Genomic DNA, 12,457 nt, shown 5'->3' on the forward strand with positions numbered 1-12,457 from the left:
TCTGCCACCTCACTCGAACTGGAAGTCGTTTCCGATAGTGTGGGGGGCCGGGATGTCACGTTGCGCTCGAGCCCCCATTCAGCTTCTTCTGGGTGCCAGGAAAAGGAGAATGAGCGAGCTCTGCGTTTCACRTGCCTGTTCCTGTTCCAGACACCGGGAAGAGATTTGGCTTCAGCTCCATGGCACAAATGCACTTTGTGGGAACTAGTCATGATATCCCTTAAAACTGTGTACTCTGAAGGGCAGAATAGTCCAGCAAGAGAAGGAGCATGTTCAGATTCGATGCTTTGCCAGTATTTTGCCATCTGGCAGGAACAGCTGCAGTGTCAGTGCAGAGGGCGAGGCTGTTGTGTGAAAGGGCTAAGTCCTGTTTGCAAAGGTAGCACTGGTGGTTGCTTAGTTGGCAGAGCACTGGGATATTTTAATACCAGTATGTTCTCCAGTGCTTGCCCCTGGAGTACTTGCCAATGTAAAGTTATTTACATGATGCGAGCCAATGTAGAAAGCAGCAATTATTACAGAGCTCTTGATTATTATTATTATTAAATTGTTTTGAGAGCTCTTCCATGTTTCCTTTAGTATAACCAACAATCCCCTTTAAGACATGTCAGAAAAAATAAAGTTGTTTATGGCAGCAGAACCGCCAGGCTGCCATAAGAATTATCCATAGCAAGTAGCTGGTCAACCTCAGAGATTTTTGCAAGAGTTGGCAGAATAACACTGGAAGYGTTTGGTAGCATAAGGAAATATAAGGAATGCCTTAGAGTTGTGTGAGWTGGTACAAGATGCATAAGCTTCAGAAAGAGCTTGGAAGTCCYGATTCTCCTTCAAGTGGCCTTCAAAAAGCAATGCAGGAAGGAAAACAAAACAGGAGGAGTCACTGACTTTATTACAGAGRCATAATGCTCCTATTATCCTTTTTTCCATTGTCAAGTTCCCATTTAAATATATGAGTTGTGGATAATCTGAGAAATTAGGGCTTTATCTGACTTGCAACTGCTTGTTGGAGTGTTGCACTGTCTGCAGTTATTTTGGAGTACCTGAGTGTTACACTGGCAGCAACCATGTGAAGTAGCTTGGCCTCTTCTTTGCTTTTCCTCAAGGGATGGTTTTCCTCATCCCTCCCTTTGTTCTGGTCTACCTCTGGCTAGGGGCGACTGTAATCCTTCAGGATGTGGACTTCCATGTAATTTCCCTGGCATATGGAAAAATCTGTTTGGGTGGTGCTGGTGTATGCCAGCTGCTGTTCATGTGCCTTTATATCTCTCCATATTACACTTCATGAATCAATGAGCTCAGTCTTGTGACCAAGTGTGGTACCTTTTGTCACACTGGAGTCCATAGAGAGTTGAAACAACTCGAGCTGTGTAGTCATTATGTGGGTCAATTGCATCTGTAAAATTTTACTTTTTTTTTCCACCTAATCCTACAAATCCTTGCAAAAAAGATTTAGACAATAAATATCTAATCCATTTTTATTTTTATTTTTTTTCTTCAGTCTCTCTGTAGGGAAATTATTACCTTTTTTGTCTCTCATCCAATTTCCAGATTCATAAGTGATGGTAGAACACATGATGGCAAAATGTAATAAATTCCCCTTTCATATCCTTGTGTCAGAGCTGAGGACCCCTGCAGCCTTTAAACTTGGCATTAGTTTTTTKGCTTTTTATTGAGATGTACAACTTTCCCTTGAAGTCAAAGCAAAAATGAGAACTACAAAACCTTTTTTTTTTTGAGGGGTGGGGTGTTTTGTTTCAAGTGGCCACAAAGGGAATTTTCTCTGTTTGTTTGTTTTTGCTCTTTCAGGCATAAATAAAAACTGGTGGAAGAAATTGAAGCATGTGCAGTACCAAAGCTGATCAATATGCTTAGCACAAAACTCCTTATTAATAAAGCTACAGGTCTGGAATGCAGATTTTTTCCCTTCTTTTTGTTGTGAATGGGAATATTCTTGCCCTCCTTTGTAGGTATCTGTTTTGGATGCTCTGACTCTCACCTGAACTGCAAGCTGACTTTTGTAGGCAGTCAGTGTGAACCTCTCTTTCCTGTAGTGGAGCATATATGAATGTGATGGAGTAATTTGCCCAGTGGCTCCCATCTGAAGGTGAGATAAGAAGGTGGAATGAAGGAGAGCGGATGCACCGAGAGGAAAAAGCTCAATCTTTATTGTATTTATGATGCGTAGCATAGCTGTGTAATGAAAATGTTGCTGATACGAATTTAATTTTATTAAGCTCCTGTTCTGTAATTTGTTAGTTCAGTCRATCCAGTTAAGGCCAGCAGGAGCTGTGAATGCTCTCGTAGACGTGCACACTGATATTAGAGTAGCGGGGAGAGGAGAGGGTGGATTATGCAGTTCTTTTATTTGTGTGTTAGAGGGCTGTCTAGAAAGGAATAAGGTGTATGTGCCCAAAATTGACTGTGCTAGTCAGAGACTCTTCCCTAGGCTGAAGAACTCRCACTGTCACAGGTTGGATCCAAATGTATTGTAACACAAGTGGAGTAGCTTCAGTGGGAAAGACTGAGGCAGATCTACCAGAGCTGCTCCCTATCTTTCTGATTCAGTGCACTTGCTAGCAAATGTAAGGCTGTGGTTGAAACTCTTGCCTTTCATCATCAAAGGTAAGAGCTGGAACTTCATTTTCTAGCGTTCAAGCCTCCTTGGCTCATAGGATGCCCTGGAACGAGGGCTGGCTTTACATCTGTTCCAGTGGCTCCGAAACGCTTGGTGAGACAGGGCAGCAGGGCAGGGAGAGGAGCTTCCCAGCCCCGTGCCTGGGGTGGCCGCCGCGGTGCAGGACGGGCTGCCCGGCTGCCCCCGAGGCTCTAACTGCCCCTCATGGGGTGGAACAGCCCTGCCCTAATCCCTGTGGCTGCTTCCCCTGTGGATTGAGACCTTCTCTGAGGCAGCAGGTGTACAGCAGGGGTGAGAGAGACGTGGACAGCAATCCCGACTCGAGATCACACTGTCACTGCTCAGTAAGCGGGGAGAGGACCACTAGATTGTGAATGTAGGTGTTCCCTGCTTGTTTTTTCCCAGATGAGACTGAATTGGGACTGAAATTATAAATTTCAAAGTGTCTGCAAGCATGTTTTCACAAGTTTACTGTTAAAATGTTTGTGTGTGTGTGAAAAAAATATATATATATAAAAACTAGGATTTACTCCTGATATGCCTTGGTAACTTGCTGTCAAGGAACTTACCTCAGAAGTCAGACTTCCTTCACCACCACCATGTATTGCAGATGTACAACAAATATATCCGTCTAACCTAGAAGATCCATAATCTGTGGGAATTTGTTGTCACACACCAAAAAGTGACCTTTTGAATTTTTATTAGTATTTCCTGTGTAATAACACAGGCAAGCCTTGCTTCACAGTAGTCTGCCTAGGGCCCTATGCACTCAATAAGGATGTTTTTTATGTGTACATGATTGAGAATTTAATTACTAATAATGTTAGAGCCAAAGGAATAGAGAATACTGGATTATGTTCTTTCTGTAAGATTAGTAAAGATATTTTGGTCTTTACTGATGTAAGTAAAATTTGAAAACACTGTTTTTCTTTTAGAATGGGGGAAATATTTTTCCTTCTATGGACAGGAGAACAGCTCATTCATTGCAGTATAGCTCTGCATGTATACGTGTGCACATCATACGAAAATATACACATGCAGAGTCACCGGGGTGTATGTGTGGGTGTTTATAATATGACCTGTTGTCTAATTTCTGGTGCTGTCAACCTGCTTTTGCCCACTCTCCCTCTCTCTCTCTCTCTCTCTCTCTCTCTCCCTCCTTGTACATTCTGGGAACAGGACAAAGTGCCTTGATAGCTCTATTTTTAAGTGATGTCCAAAATTAAACAGTGAGTACAAGAGAATGCCAGATTAATACAAATGGCTCTACTTAGCAGGTTTATAGATAATTTCCCTCTTTTTTTCCCTTTCCCCGTTCTATTCTTCTGTTTTCTCTGAGCACCAATCCCCAGACCATCTGGTCCTGGGAACAGTGACAGCCCTTCAGGCTTACAAATAGAAGCTGCTTACGCTGTTGCAGTGGCCGTCTCTAATAGATCCATCACACGGAGGTGTTAAAATTCCCTTGCATTTGACAGGATTTATTTCTTTCCTCACTGCAATTTCCATATTTTGGGGGAGAGAAAAAAAGGCAAAGAAAGTAAATCTAAATTGCAAATAATAAATACTGAGGGTACATGGAGCCATGCAGTCATGAAGTTATACTCTTGTCATGCAGCATACGAATACTTTGCTGACTTGTATTTTCATAAGAGACTGATTCTTTGTACTACTTTGTACCAGTTGCCCCCTTTCAATTATATTTCAATACATAAATAGTTTGTTAGGGAGCTTTGTGAATAAGCACTTGCTGGTAGAATCTCCAGGATAAGGAACAGAATTGATTTTTTGCACAGGAAGAATATTCTTTAAAGTATTTGTTGATATGTAATGTTTTCAAATGGATACAAATGCGCGGTGTTTCAGTTGACTAGAAAATGCCTGTGTCAAAATGTTTACAAATAAAACCTTCCTTCTTCCTCTGAAAATTGCTATATGCCTCCTTAAAAAAATCAGCTACAAATTGGTGGTCCTTTTAAAATAGCTATATTTGAATTTATACCATTGTAAATAATTACTTTTTGTGTCTAACACTGCATGTAATGTTTAGAAAACAGCTCACTACTACAAGCAATTCAAGACTATATTAGATCAGAAAGAACTAAAGGACATTCATCAGCATTTGTTACTTATTCTTGTACTCTAAGAAAATTATAAATGCCAAATACATGCCGCTAATCAAATAATGATTAAAATATTCAGATTCACCTGTGTAGTTAGGCACGTTGACCCAAATATCAGCATCCAAGGGGAAAATGCTGTAGTTTGCGCAGCTGATAAAGCAGCTCTGTTCCCACCCCCTGCTGTAATTAATTTGGATGGAGATACATTGTTTATTTTTGTCACTATTTTCTTCTAAAAAGTTCCTGTGTCTGCTGTTCATGGAGTGTTTTAACATAAACAAGACGATCCCTTTCATTTGTCTTCTTTTTTTGTAGCTAGCTGCCAAGCCACCTGAACAAATGAACTGCTTCACAAGGCCCCAAACAAACACATCTTTTAGTACGGGCTAACTGAGGTTAACTGGACAAAGGCAAATGAAACTCACTCCTCTTCATTTTGTCTTTTTTTTTTTTTTTTTTTGTAGTTAATCTGCTGGATTCAAAAGCAATTCAAGGGGAGCTGGGCTGGATCTCCTACCCATCACATGGGGTGAGTTCACTAGACTGTGAAATGGAAGAGTGCTGCCGCAGACCAATATGCTATTTAACCATTGTTTCCTCTTCAGAGGACACTGCGTAATAGCTCTTTGGAGCTTCAAAACTAGTCTCGTCTAAACTTGAAATATGTGGCTTATACAGCTTGGTGCCTTTTCTGTACAATATACATTGCACTGCGTGCAATCCCTGTCAAGAGACCACCCTTATTGGAAAGAATGACAGGAAAAGGTGTATTGARTAAGCAATTGTTAATAAGTACAGTTCCTTCTGGTGTATTCCTAAAAAGATATCAACCTATTGCATAGTATTACTTGATAATTTATTCAAACGGAAGTAGTGGAAGATGGAAAAAAAATATGGACATAAATAAGCAGGGTGATGTAAGTACACATTTGACAACTTCTGTGCTCAGTTGTTCTTGTATTTATATTTCTGAATTTAAGTGTTATTAGGGAAATGTCTACAGTCTCATGAGGGTTTTTTTTTTTTGCCTTTTTTGTTTAGCTTGTTTCCAGATTGAATGAAGCTGGCCATTATATTTGGATAAGCAAATGTTTAGTCTTAGAAAGTGTCTGCTTTTGTACTTGCCAATTCCACACTTTTTACACATTGCTTGCTGCCAGTCTGCCTGTTTTTCAAAATTTTGCCTATTTATTATCAGGCTGTAGCCATCCAGTGGTACTGGTAGYTCTGTGGTTACTCCTTGTCCCTCTGTAGAATATATGCACAGGTTTGTGTGTAGGAACAACCTCTCGTTGCTGTTAGTTTCTGCATTGTGTAGCACAGATGTGGAAGGAGAATCCACTCTGTGTATTCTGCCCCTGAGTGAAAAAGCCCCAACATCAGGAGCCCCCTTAGCCTTGAGAAAGCCTGGGCCATTTAGCTCATCTTGAAAGAGAAGCTTAAATACTTGTGGAGCTCTTCTGTGCGCTGTCCCATGTGCTTCCCCTTAGGGGATGCTCTGTTTCCTTCCCCCACAGCAGACTTATTTTATTGCACCTCCTTTGGGATGACAACTAGTAGTTCTTGTGTCTCTATCGCTGCCTGTGTCTCCTACCCCATGAGCAAACCTCTGCCAGCTCCTGCTGCCACTCCTGTTTCCTTGGGAAACGCTCCTGGTTCTGATGAGGGCTGGAAGTTTMTGTAGTTTAGCAACTGCTATTTTTTCTTCATCTAAAGCCTTTAGAATTTTGAATGTTAGCTGGTGTTACTGCTGATCCYTCTGCGTCTTTGGAGAAGCCACCTCACCTGTACCATTTTTACAGCGATTAGTGCTAACAGGGCTTTTGCATCTCTGCCTTAAGGGGTTTACTYGCTAGCATTTGAAGTAGTGCCTTCTTGAGGGTAAGTGTTGTGCAAGTGTGTTTAGAAGTATTTAAGGATTACTGTTTGGTTTATGTTTTTGAATTTATATATAGAACTCTGTGTTTGTGAACAACTTGTACCCTTCTGTTGGAGAAGTGCTGGGAAGAGAGTTCATGTTTCTTTCTAGTGGCGGTTCCTGCTGTCTTTTCCCAATATGAAACCTTTATAAACAGGATGTCCAAGAGGGGTCTCTCCAGTAATTTCTAGCTCATCAGATTTTTTGTCTACAGTTGCATTTTTCACATTTTGTTTTGCGCAGCCCTTTTTGTTCCCTGCAGCCTCCTCTGCTTTCCTCTGCTCYTCTGTTCATCTCCCTGCAGCTGTGCAGACCTAGGGCTTTGCTCCCTGCAGCTGCCTCTCCTGCCTTGGATGGCTAAAGCAGTTGGTAGGGAACGATGCAGGGTATCTTGGGGGCTATAAGAAAAACAGATGTGCTCCATTACCCCCAGCAGAAAGGGCCCCCAAATTTCTCAAAGCAATTTTATTAGCTTCTGCAAGTCTGTGTTAGGTAAATCCAGCACATCTCATCTGTGTCTGCCTGTGTGCGCTGTTCTTATTGATGGTAGTATCCATGGATATTACAGCTAAAGTAAACCACAGAATTGGACTGATGTCTTTACGTGTTAATGAAATTTTTATGTAAAAATCACATGGTAGTATATTAATTTAGATCCTGTATTGTGAGCTTTTCTATGAGAGAACTTGAACGATCAATWGTAACCTTCAAAGTACTGTGAAATTTTAAGTGTAAATATTGAAACATGAATGTAAATTAAAAAAAGGGAGCACCTACCTGATACAATTCTTGCTGTGAAATGCTGTAATAGGCACCTCCAACAACACAGGGAAGAGATGTATTCCTCTCACAGTCCTTTATTTATATTCTATTAATTAAACCTGATACATATGGCTGCATCTATCTCCAAGCAAACTAAAATATGAACTTAAACTTCAGTGGAAAAACATTATAATAAAGATGTCACATCATATTGAAAGATTGCTAATAGCACAGTGGTGATTTACAAGGTAAAGCTAATCGAGCCACACTTGAGGCTGTGATTCACAAATGAGAATATTGGTGTCATGCCAGTTCTTCTCCAGCGCCCAGCTTCTCATCGGAAGTCATAAATGCCAATGTGCTGACAAGGGCAACTTAGAAATTTTTAAAAATYAATTTAGACCAAGTATCCAATCCTCTTACTAGGTTACATCATTTCACCTGAGCTATACATGAAGCTGGTTGCCTACTGGTAAAATGACCCAAGCTGGTTGTCATTTTGGCATTCAGTGGTGGTTATTCTTTTTCTTTTTTTCTTTCTTTTAAGGCTGACTTGACTTGGGCATTTATAATGACAGCTTTTCAGAAATTCCTGAATATTCATGTTCAGATTTATAGCTCATTTGTATTCAAGGATTTCTGTGTCCCACATAAAAACACTGTGATGGCAGTGTTTTAGACCTTGGTTAATAATATCACCCTGTAAGAATGTGATCTCTCCTTGAACCATCCCACACAGCCATAATCTTGGCGTCAGTAACACTGGTCTGGTCAAGCTCRTTAAAATCCCTTAAGTACAAAACGTCGGCCCCTCTAGATAGCTAAGCAACTGAATTAAAGATCTAATAGCTGCCTTTGCTGATGCTGGAGCATGACTGGCAGCAAGCACAAGGCCTGCGTCCTGTGCTACCATCTCCAGCACCTGCCTAGGCAACCTTTTTGTAATGCCAATCAGCCAAATACCAGTTCCATTTCTATAGGTTTCATTAAAGGGGAAAGAAAGAAGAGCTACTTAGTCTGTGCAGAGTATATTATTGATATGCTGATTAAGCATAACGCAAGTGATCATTAACTGCAATTCACGTAAATTACAGCAGCACAGATGTGGGGGCTGGGAGGATAAAAAAGCAAGTCACTTTAATAATACACAATGGAAATGTGATGGATAATTCATATGGGACAAAAGGGCAGAGTCTAAATCCTGCTCCACGTATTCATGCCAGTAGTTGTATTGGTTTCAGCATTTAATTTTTTGTGTGTATGTGTGTGTAAGATTTTTCAAATTTGACCTTAGCTCAGTGGATTTTTATAATTTTCAGTAAAACACCTTTCACGTGACTGGAGTGCAGCCTTCTCCAGTTGCATATGATGTTGTGACCTACTCTATTAATGTTCAGAACCTCTGCTTATGGGCTTGAGATTTGTTGGGTGCTTTTTTTCTGTTTGTATGATTGGTAGAAATATAAAAAGGAATCACATTTATCTTGTCTCTGCTTGTAGCCAGAGAAATGAATGTTCTGGCATTTATTATTCTCATATAACTGATAATTGTGGAAGAAAAAAATGTCCTGTACACGATCAAAGTTACTAAATTGTAGGCCAAATTTCAAAAGATTAGTTGGGAAATAAAGATACTATCTTGAACATAAGAGCAGTTTTCTAGATCCCGGAATTGCTTCAGAACCATCAGATTTCTCCGGGAGCCAAGGGTGCTCAATACCTTAGGATTCAGGGCACATACTTAAGCTGCTAACTGTACGCTGGAGTGCTTTCAAAATCTGGCATGAGGAACTTTGTTTATTCTTACTTCTCAGATATGATCGTTTGGACGAAGCAAGTTGCTTAGTAATGAAGCTGTTTGCTAAATAGGAGAGAGGGAAACATCCTCCGCTTCTCTGAAAGTCTGTGTTGTGCGGGGAAGGTCTGAGCACACGTGGCTGAGGGCTAATGAGATTTTTTTTCCATCAACACAGATTGAGTCAAAATGCAAAATCATAGTGAGAAGAAGAAAAAGTTCTCTTTTTTTGTTGTTGTTCTTTTGTTTCAGAAGCTTGAAAATAATTGTTCACGTTAGAATGTAATACTGTCCACCAAACAACAGTCTCCTTAGAAAAATTTGTTTTTCTTTCAGTAATCTGCTAACGTGTCACTGTAGAAACTTTATGGTCTGTTTTCTTGTGGAACACCGAGAGACAAAGTGACTGAAGAGGCATTTGAATAAGATAGATATTTGGAAATACGTAACAAGGTGCAAGGAGAGGAATCTGTGCATAGTTATATAAACCTGCGTTGAACAGAAAATGGAGAGGGGCTACTTACTGTGGTAGACCCAGTGGAGCCACATTCAAGAACCTGAATTCAGTGGGAAGTGAATGTACACTTTGTTTGCTTGGAAGAAGTTCTCAAGATTAATAAATATTTCCATGAGCACTGGAAATAATGAATTTTGTTTTCCTTAAGCTCTGCGTCTCGTGGTTAATTGCARGCTTTTCTTGCCGTCGGCTGTTATGCCAGTGGATTTCATGGTGTCCTCCTTCAGCCCCCGCCTCAGCCGGGCAAGCGGGAATTTCTCTTCCCTACATAGGACTCCGTTTCCACAGTGCTGTAGGACATCTCAGCCTTAAGGGAAGCCTGAAACTAGTCCAAAATCCCATGGCAATGAACAAGCTTACCCCAACCTAAGTGTTGTGCTATTTCCTTGCCCTTTTTTGAACCAATTGGCATTTTGGTCTGTATTCATTTTCTGTCTCGTAATGCTAAAGTTATCTTGTCAATGTAGGAGTAACACCATTTTTGAAAAGGGGGATATTACGGAAGCAGCCTATCATGATTTTTTTCATAAAACATTTATTGTGTGTTTACAAATGAAACAAACAGTATTAAATGGCTGCTGTAAAAGAAAAGGTTAAAACTGAAAAATAACCACATAAAAACTGAAGTAYATGTTTTTTCCCCTAACGAAAAACAGGCATGTTATGGTATGTTTTATACTATTTTTCCTGTTCCTTAACAGTGGAATTTCCTTACTACTGCTTAAGGACAATACATTCCATTAAAACCAAGATTTATCTATGTTTTGCTTCAAGTCTGGTCTCCTTTCAACTTTATATATTTTCTACTGTCACAGTGGCTTTCAAGACTTGTGTATCATGCCTGAAATGTAAAGAGACTATTTTAGTGACTGAATGTCAAGCTAACCACTTGGGATTCTGCTTTTATGAATCAAAGTCTTTGTTGTTTCTTATACTGAGTAACTGATTAAGAAAATAAATAAATATAGTTTGGTTAATAAACTCTATTTTTTTTCCAGATAGTTGCTTTTGGGGTATATAGATGGTATATTTATTTTTTTTCTCCCTTCTTTGAATTAACAAAAGCGACTGGGAGTAAATAAGACCACTTTATGATGGTTTCTGTAATTTCTTCCTTTCACCTTCAGTTTTCTCTTTAGCTCAATGCTGTATACAAGCATGTGTGCTCTTTTTCCTTTGCAGAGTTTTTACTTTCCTCCTAGTGGAAAAAAACTATTTGAATGTACTTCTGCATCACTGTGAGGTGACTGACTTCTGCTTTGCATAGGAACACTTAAAAATCTGCTCGTTTTGAGGTAAAATATATCCAGATTGCCAGAGCCCTGAATCAGAATCTGGAAGCTTTCTAAAGCCTGTGGGTGCTTCCTTCAGGTTAAATTAGAACGTGATGGAAAATTTTGTGTTGTATTTTTTCCCTTTCTGATAGGTGAGACCTAGTGTAAGATGATCATTACATGCAAGGTGATTTAGTTATGCAAAATCTGTAAAACTGGYAGCATCATTGGGGCCCACTTTCTGAATACGGTATGAATATTTTGTTGCCATCATTGGAAGCAGCGTGCAAGTATCGAAGGCCAGAGCGTGACTTGCTCTGTCACGCTGCTGTACCTTTTGGTTGTCTTGCACACTGCCTTCAGCTGCTTTCACTAAACATGCATTAAAGTGGAAGTTTAAATCCGAAAATTTGGATGGAATTGACTAAACAAATGGGGGAAAGCAGACCGAAAAAATAGATGTTTATTATTTCTAAAATAGATTAGGCTATTTTTATAAATAATTAGTCACTGCTACCAGGAAAAAAAGAACTTTTTAGAATGTGGAGCACAGCAACAACCTCTAGATGTGATTTGATTATTCTGTGTTCCTTTTGTTTTGAAAAATGTGGTATGATCATAATGATACTGTGTTTTCGTATGCTTAAAAATAGCTTTTAACTTGACATAAATTAAAAGTATGCTCACTTCTAATCTACSGTGATCATTTAGGGAGAGAAAAAAAACTAGCTTATGCTTTTCCTTTGAAACTTTTACCATGCTACTTAAAATTACAGGGTTTTTTTTTTGATTTAAAGAAAATACTACTACAACAAAAAAAAGCTAAAGGTACAAAAACTGCACTGTTTTTTTTTTTTTTTGTAATGGAGAGTAAGGGAGGAAGGAGACTAATTAGCCTCCTAATCAGTCATTTTGCTCGCTGGCAATAGGTTTTTGAAGGTGCATCTCAGATTTCAATGCTTTTCAAAAAAAAAAAAAAAAAAAAGTGATTTTTGGCTTGTATTCCAAGACTTAAATAAAGATTTTAGTTAGAGGTGGACCTGCCGCTCCTCCGGCTTCCACTCTACCTTCTGAAGCGGAGCAAGAGCATCGTTCCCCTCGTGGGCACAACTACATTTCTGTCAGCCCTGGCAGCACCAACAGGGGCCTTTGGAGTGGGCCTGGTCGTGATCAGGTGTTTTCCCCGCTGCAGGGAAGTACTCCAKAATTTGGCCCATCCTTCTCTTGTGCTGAATTTATTTGCCTAAAAAGWGGAAAACGCAGTATTTCGGCCCGGTTGATGTCACCGTATCCCTTGTCASCGGGGCAGGCGCTTCAGAAAGGCTCTTAGAGCACGAGGGCCGCGGCAACGCTGAGCCGGACCCCCGTTTTGAAGTGACAGGAGCGGCCTCGGCGGGCAGCGGCCCCGCGGCCCTGCGGCCCCGGCGCGGCCC

At 40.2% G+C, this 12,457-nt stretch overlaps 1 protein-coding gene across 2 annotated transcripts in view; it reads left to right on the forward strand.

The window, feature by feature from the left end:
* Positions 1–5,222: 5,222 nt before the first annotated feature.
* Positions 5,223–12,457, forward strand: part of EPHA3 (EPH receptor A3) — a 192,328-nt gene continuing 185,093 nt past the window's right edge. For both annotated transcript variants that reach the window (XM_026036932.1, XM_026036933.1), the window contains exon 1: positions 5,223–5,287. The gene's annotated coding sequence lies outside the window, so the exon portion shown is untranslated. The remainder of the gene's footprint in view (positions 5,288–12,457) is intronic.

Source organism: Nothoprocta perdicaria, unplaced genomic scaffold, assembly GCF_003342845.1.
Source record: "Nothoprocta perdicaria isolate Ctin4 unplaced genomic scaffold, notPer1 scaffold_188, whole genome shotgun sequence".
Taxonomy (NCBI): Eukaryota; Metazoa; Chordata; class Aves; order Tinamiformes; family Tinamidae; genus Nothoprocta; species Nothoprocta perdicaria.